This window comes from Acanthisitta chloris, unplaced genomic scaffold, assembly GCF_000695815.1.
Source record: "Acanthisitta chloris isolate BGI_N310 unplaced genomic scaffold, ASM69581v1 scaffold13145, whole genome shotgun sequence".
In the NCBI taxonomy this organism is placed as follows: domain Eukaryota; kingdom Metazoa; phylum Chordata; class Aves; order Passeriformes; family Acanthisittidae; genus Acanthisitta; species Acanthisitta chloris.
In genome coordinates, this window is record NW_008674403.1 from 126,579 (window position 1) to 134,078 (window position 7,500).

General features: G+C 36.9%; 1 protein-coding gene across 10 annotated transcripts in view; it reads left to right on the forward strand.

Annotated features, from left to right (window-relative positions):
• Positions 1-7,500, forward strand: part of RBFOX1 (RNA binding protein, fox-1 homolog (C. elegans) 1) — a 124,603-nt gene that overhangs the window by 113,091 nt on the left and 4,012 nt on the right. The gene's annotated exons all lie outside the window — the stretch shown is intronic.

Consider the following 7,500-nt stretch of genomic DNA (forward strand, 5'->3'; position numbering starts at 1 on the left):
TAATCCAAACTGGAAGAATGCAATTTCAGGGATATTTCCTTTAGTCTGTTAGAATTACTGTGTGAAGACATATGCTGAGTTGTGAGAGGTTCTTCCCATTTAGTATCGCTGCCAATGGGTTTGACTTCATTTCATGAAGCAATTTGACTGGGAAAACAACCATTTTCTATGAGATGCTTTTATTATTATGTTATGCTCTTCTGCTAATCAAATAAAAAATGAATTTCAGGGATATTTCCTTTAGTCTGTTAGAATTACTGTGTGAAGACATATGCTGAGTTGTGAGAGGTTCTTCCCATTTAGTATCGCTGCCAATGGGTTTGACTTCATTTCATGAAGCAATTTGACTGGGAAAACAACCATTTTCTATGAGATGCTTTTATTATTATGTTATGCTCTTCTGCTAATCAAATAAAAAATGAAGATGAAGGAGCATCTGTAAGGTCTTTGAGCTAGTATTTATTTAAGGCTGTACTGCTGTTCCCTGTGAAAAATAGCAGATACTGAAGTTTTTGCTCTGCAAAGACTAGGAAATGTTGTACTAATGCACAGTATTAAACTTCTTCTATAAATTCAAGTGTCCTTTATGTTGGCAGTTTAAACTTGCATTTACTGCTGCTATAAATAGTTGCTTATATGGAATTCCATTCGTTACAGCTTTTACTGCTCTTGGTAGTTGTGCGGGAAAGATGTGCAGCTCTCGGATCAGTTGATAAAAATCAGTAAACATTTTGATGATCCTCTGTTCTTCTTTTCATGAAGTTTGATGAATTCCTGTTTCTCACCCAGTGGAAACACTGGCAGCCCTTCCTGGCATGCCTGTCATTATCTCAGTGACAGCTTGCCTTGCCGGTGCTCGTGGTTCTAGGTCAGTTCGCATGGCTAGTCAAATGTGACAACATGACAAGATTAAGTAAAGCTGAGGTTCTGTGATTTGTAAATGGAGGATTTGCAATGTGAAGCTCCTTTGATAACAGAAATAGGGAATCATCTGTGTTTGCCCTCAACAAGTGCATATAAGCAAGTGTGCATCTCCTGGGCTGGTTTTTTTTTTCGTGAAGCAACTAGATTTCTGTCTCTGATAGACTGAAAATGGAGCACATGAAAGGTGGTTTTTGTGTGTGCATGTATGTATGTTTATCTCTGAGTACACTGAATGAGCAGGAATTCAGTTTTAGTATCTTGAGGCGACCCTATTACATTAAAAACCTTAAACAACACATGCTCTGGTTGCAGCTTCACCCACGAGCACAAAAGACTGCTCAGAAATTCAACGAACAAAGTACCCGAGTATATTTATTGATAAGAATTTCTTCAAGGTTTATTGCCTCTAAATATAGCAGCAATAGTAATAGGAAAATGCTTTACAGATGAAAGAAATTCTTTGTTTTCATTGGAAGATTTTAGGTGTCACATGCTGGCAATCCTCAGTTTCCCCAGTGGCTTCGCTAAGGAAGTTTGTGTGAATTTTCTTGTCTAGAGGCTACACAGAAAGGTGCTGTTAGAAGTACAGAATTATGTTAGATTTTTAACTAGGTATCAGCTGAAATTCTCACCTTTGTATACAAGTCCAGACAGTAATACTGAAACCTGAGTGAAAGCTTTGAAGCTGAGATCTGTCCCTGGGATTGCACCATAGCAGTTATTCTGCATCAGCTCAGGAGAAAAGTCTCCTGTGCTGCTGTTTGTTGCACTTCTATATTTCTGCAAATTAACCAGTATGAGTCATGTTTATTTAAATGTTTAAGAAGGTGGCAGCTCAGCTTTGGCTGGCTGTAAACACCTAACAAATTCAAACGAAGCTACAGGTTGGCAAACAGAAGCAAAAATTAAAATTCTATCTGAGCATCAGTGAACGAAATTTCTGCAAAACCTCCTGTCAATTAACAAGAAAATGAACTGGCCGAATTGAGATATGACATAAATAAGTAAACAGTCAAGAGTTTGAAATCCATCTCCACCTACAGAAAATTATGCATAGGCTTCTCAAGTTTCTCCTTGCTCCAGCCTGCAGGAAAAAGTAAAGACTGTTTTTAATATTTCATCAGGGACATAGTTACGAAGATCCTTTCATGGAAACCTTTCATTATCGCCCTCTCCCTATGGTAGACCATGGTCAAGTTCCTTCATCTCTGTGAAAACCTAGGAATGTTAGTACTCTACTGATAGGAAATCCCTTTTGGCTCTCAAGGCATACAGGAGCTCAGCACTGCAGTACACCTTGAAGTTTCCCTGATTTGTTGTGCTGTCTGTCTCTGCTGCCTCTTCCCAATTCTTTCTGTGCTCCACATCACAAATCTGTACCACATTATCTATCATGGAAGAGGAAGATGGTATGCAATAAAGTGTATTATGGTCCTCCCTTGTACGATAAGGTAGTGTTTGATAGTGTGCATTGAAACAGAGAATTTTAGCATTCTTAACCTTTCCAATCAAGGAAAACGACTGGAAAGTTTTTATCAGCAGTTTCTATTTCCTTGGTCTTAAGTAAAAACTTGAGAGACATCTTTCTCCATTGCCTTCTGAGATATAGAGACTTACTGATCATTCTGAAATGCCTAAAGTTTCTTGGTGTTACTATCTAAAATGAAGTGAATTTGTTGGTTGCATCTGGATAAGCAGATACCATCCCAGTGCAGTAGGAGGAAATTTAAGGGCTACCACTGCTGCACAGGTTTGACCCCCTGAGCCTAAAACACTGCTCAGAAATGTGGTGTGTGACTGGTGTGCATAGCAAGGAGCTCTGCTGCTCATGTCATCTCTCTTGGTATCAGCTATATCACCAAGAGTAAGAGCATGTTGTTAGTTACTGCAGTCATTTATCTGGATAAAGCCAGGCAACCTTTGATTTCTGTTTTATTCCTTCCAATTCTTGACTAAAATCTTCAAATCTTTGCCTAAAATTTCATTACAATTCTGCATGAAGAGCTACCAGAGTGGAGCTTGTGGGTTGCCCTTCCCAAGCCACCTACCAATGGTGAGAGGCACATCCTGCAGTGGTGCCCAACCCCTGGGGGAATCACTCTGCCCTGTACCTCTCCAACTCAGCCACATCCCACTTGTTCAGTTGCCTTTTTGGGAAATTCAGTCATTGTCAGCCCAAGAATTTCAGTAATTTAAGGTTATTCTGGTTGAAGATTTAACACATGTAGGTCTGAAGAAGCAGCAGGTTTTTTTCAGTTGATTGTTCAGTTATAATCAAAGCTGCTAAAGAATGGCTAATATTTTGGACAAGTTAGAATTTGGAGCTTTCCAGTGGTACATACACTTTGCTTGTAAAGTAGCAAGTAATGGGAGATGAGATCAGAGTTAGATTGAGCCAAGGTAGTGCCCAATTTTTAACTTCTCTCTTTGTAGTTCTTAGGAAGGTTCATAATTTCCTGTAGTTCCTCCAGTGATACACAGACTTAAAAAATGGGGAGAAATGATAAGCAAAACAGGTGCATCCAATCCCTAAAAAACAAAACCATATTTAAAATTCTCCTTCTGTAGGAAAATGTATTAACTTGGTTCCTATTTTATACAGTCAATTTTTCCTTATTAATGTTATTAAACCCAGTAATATGTGTTATTAAGAAGTTTCTAAATTTCTCCAGTACTGGAGCTCCACTATCTGTCCTGGATGTATATGGAAATACAGACATAGTATTAAACAACTTAAAATCCTGAGATGGTCATTACAATTCGAGTGGCACACACTTTCCCAATTTTCAGAGACTTCAACAACACCTACTACTGATGACATCAAGAGCTATTCCATTTCAAGGACCCTACTAAAATAAATCTCACAATGTCCCCTTTTTGATGTGTTCAATGGGCAACAAATTGTCCTTTTGTGTAGGATTTTAGCATTTTTAAACCTTCTTTTGCAAGTGATTGAAGAGATTGAGCCATAGCAGAAGTGAAGAAGAACTTATCCTATATTGGTTGATAGTTTACAGCTATATTTACATGGCTACACTTTGTTCCTGTTATTTCCCAGTAAGTTGTCAGAGTAGCTCTTTAAGAACCAGCAGCAGTTTGGTAACAAAATGCTAGCAAGCATATTCTTTTTTCCTGTTATATCCTGAATACTTATCCCAGATATACTGGAAAATAGTGGAATGTCCCTTGTTCTAATTAGTGCTGCATCAAAATTGTTCATTAGATGTGTTCTAAGAGAAGAATTTGTGAGTGCACGTGTTGGTTTGGATACATTGCTTTAAACACTCTGTAAAATACACAGAGAATCACATTGACTATTAATTTATTCAAAATACTTTACCATTTGCATGTCCTAAATGTTAGTAAATTGTTTACCTAGACTGATTATTTGCAGTGTAAATTATCACAAAGCATTTAAATGCCACTAATTTTGATGAGGAGGAAGCACCGTGGCACAATAGTGAATAAATGAAGCAATGTCTGTGTGACTGAACCAGCTTACTGATTTGCAGTGTGACAATATAGTTTAAATCCTTCTTACTATTTTCAGCATGGAAATCAGAATCTATTCTGCTAACCTTCTGAGCTTCTAAATTTGGTGTCATGCAAGGGCGTGTTTAAAAATTAGCATTTAAAAAGAAACCCACTTGCTTTAAGTTTAAGCTGACACTGTTCCTTTCCTCTGTGGAAATGAAATTTATTAATCATAATAAAACCATCATATTCTGAAGGTAGAGGTCACCCTGAGGAGAAAGAAAAAAAAAAAAGTCTATTCATCACAAAGGAATTTCAATGCATTTTTTTTTCCCAGATAATATCTGAGCATGTGTTCTTTCCCCTTTGGAAATCTATTCTTCTGTGTTTGTGCTTACATATGTCAAGTGTATTTAGGAAGGTGCAAAACTGAAAAATTTTGCAGTTTAATTTTATATACTTTCTTTTACAGAAGAATTTACATTCTTCTGCATTTTACAGTGCAGAATATTCCAAATTCCATTTGGAAGAATGCTTTTTACATTTTATTTTGTGTTTACATTGCACACATTTGTTCAGGTGGTATTTCAATAGCTTGTAAAGGAAAAAGAAGTTCCTTTATTTTAACAAGAATATAAGCATTACTAATTCTGAAAAATCATTTCTATGTTAATATCACAGTACAAACTTCAGCATTATCATAATAGAAATGTAAAACATTCTTTTTAAGGAGCCAGGATTAACTCTGGTCAGAGTTCTCACATTAGGATTACTTCCCAGCTCTTGTTTCAAGGAAGAAACATGGTTTACACAGTAAGATGAAAAAAAAAAAAAGCAGTGTAAAACACTAAGTCATTACTACTTTGGCAAAAGAGTAATCAAATTGTACTCAGAAGTCAGTACTAGGTTGGAACAGTCATATTTTCAACTTCTGAAATTGCTTAGTGTATGTGTTTCACCATATTTTCCCCTTAGTTGTCAAGATTTCTGTCAAATGGTGGTATAATAATGTTAGCAACCCTTTTTATTACATCAGTGTTGTGAGCTTGACAGTGAGCTCAGGGGCTTGCTTAAATATAATAATAATTTAATAAATCCTCAGCACTGTGTATTCAGGCTCATTCCTTCCTTACAAGTGACCTTTGCATTTAGGCCACTTTATCCCCCACCACGTGTGACCTGTTAGACTTTGTTTTGTGAGACACTTTGACATAGTCAAGGATCCTGAAGGAATGGGATGTAGGATGGAGAAAAAATGCAGCCATATCACAAGACCACATGGAATGTAATTTTTACAGATCTAAATTTGCAGTCTTTGTTCAGAATTGTAGCTAAAAAATAAGGGGGAAAAAACAGGAAATATACTGAGTCCTATTGCTTTAAAAATAATAGTCCTGGCATTGAAGCATGTATAATAATAGTACATGCAATTCCTCCTCCGTGCTACTAGGGACAGGAGGGAAATTTATAGTGCTGGAAACATGTCTAGCTTTGAATGAATCGTTTTCCCTTCCTAGATGTTTCCTTACTGTTTGAATGAGATTTGGCTGGAGAGAATTAAAATTATAATGATGTTTAAAATGGATTCTCAGGCTTTAAAAATGAGCATAGTGTGGAAATGTCTTCATTGTAGATGAACAAGACATAAGGGATTCTGTTACGGCTACTATCAAAGCTAAGTATTTTAAATCTCTAAATATTATGTTTGCATCCTAATGCAAAGTTACCAAGGCTGAGGTTTATGGAAGTTTTTCCTACCAAAGAGGCTCCAGAGTGTGGGATCAGTGTCATATCTGCTCAAAGAACTCTCAAAATCCCTTTCCAACTCAAGGGATCACCAAGTGTCATTTACCCAACAGAGGCTGATATGAGCTATTTTCATTCCTTTTTTTTTTTTTTTTTTTTCAGTGAGAACTGCCCATTGTCTTTGTTGTTAACTGCCTTGGATAATTTCCAAAGATAGGTATTCATGGGTACCAAGTATCTGAATAAAATTGATACGTAAATTAATTCCTTCCCTCTTCAATATTTTGAATGCCAAAGAGAAACGAAGACTTTATGCAGGTCTTTTACAAATATTTTCCTGAGTTTAAGATCATGTCTTAAAGAAAGTGATTGCCTAACACACTGCTACCCCTGGATATTAATGTATTTATTTGATAGCAGTGAGGACTTCTCTATGCAGACCTAAAGTAAACATAGCTGTGGGGTAAGATATAGAGCCCACACACATGAACTTGTAGTACTTTCATAAGTGAACTCATTTTTAATGTATTATTCCTTGATAGAAATTTGATTTACTAAGGAAACAAGTCAGTACAACTGTAAGCATTCAGCTACAGTGGTTGTACTTTGGAGTGAGATATCCAGATTTTAGAATACTCGATAAGAACATAGATCCACTTTACATTTGCATCAAATGTTGGACTCTGTTTCTGGGAAAAAATGGTTAATTCACAATACTGAATATTAACCAATGTACACACAGAATTTTGTACTTACTGAACTTTTTTTTTACTTTTATTTTTCATCAAGATGTGTGGTTATATATTCTTGTAAGAGGACAAACCTATAACTTCTGCAGATCTGTTACCTTAGGCTTGTTCACAGAGTGAGACATGGAAGTCAAGGCTTTGCCTTTTCCCTGCTGAAGCCTTTTGCCTTTAGCTAACACAGTTGTCCCAGGAGGTGATTTGCTGGGATTTCCATATGAAATGAATCCCTCATAATCTTGCAAATGTTGGCTCAGGGAGATGGAGAATTAAAGATTACCTTGCCTATGGTAATCCCTGGTCCTTCCTTGAAGATGTCACTGGGTAGGTGGGAATGTCTAGTTCAGATAATTTGGACCTTTTCCTACCTCAACCTCCAGGACCCACACCAGTGGGTGGCAGAGGATTGCATATGCCATGGAAACATTACTTCCTTAGCTTTCCCTTAGCTGATTAGCAAGGAATCCACTAATCAGACTCCACTTGTGGAGGGGAAAAAATATGATAATAAAATAGAACCACTGTCCTCTCTTCAGATAAAGGAAGTGCATATATTTATCTGAAAACTAAAGTAGTTACACAGAATGAGGCCAGTCTGTGGTTGCTGTTC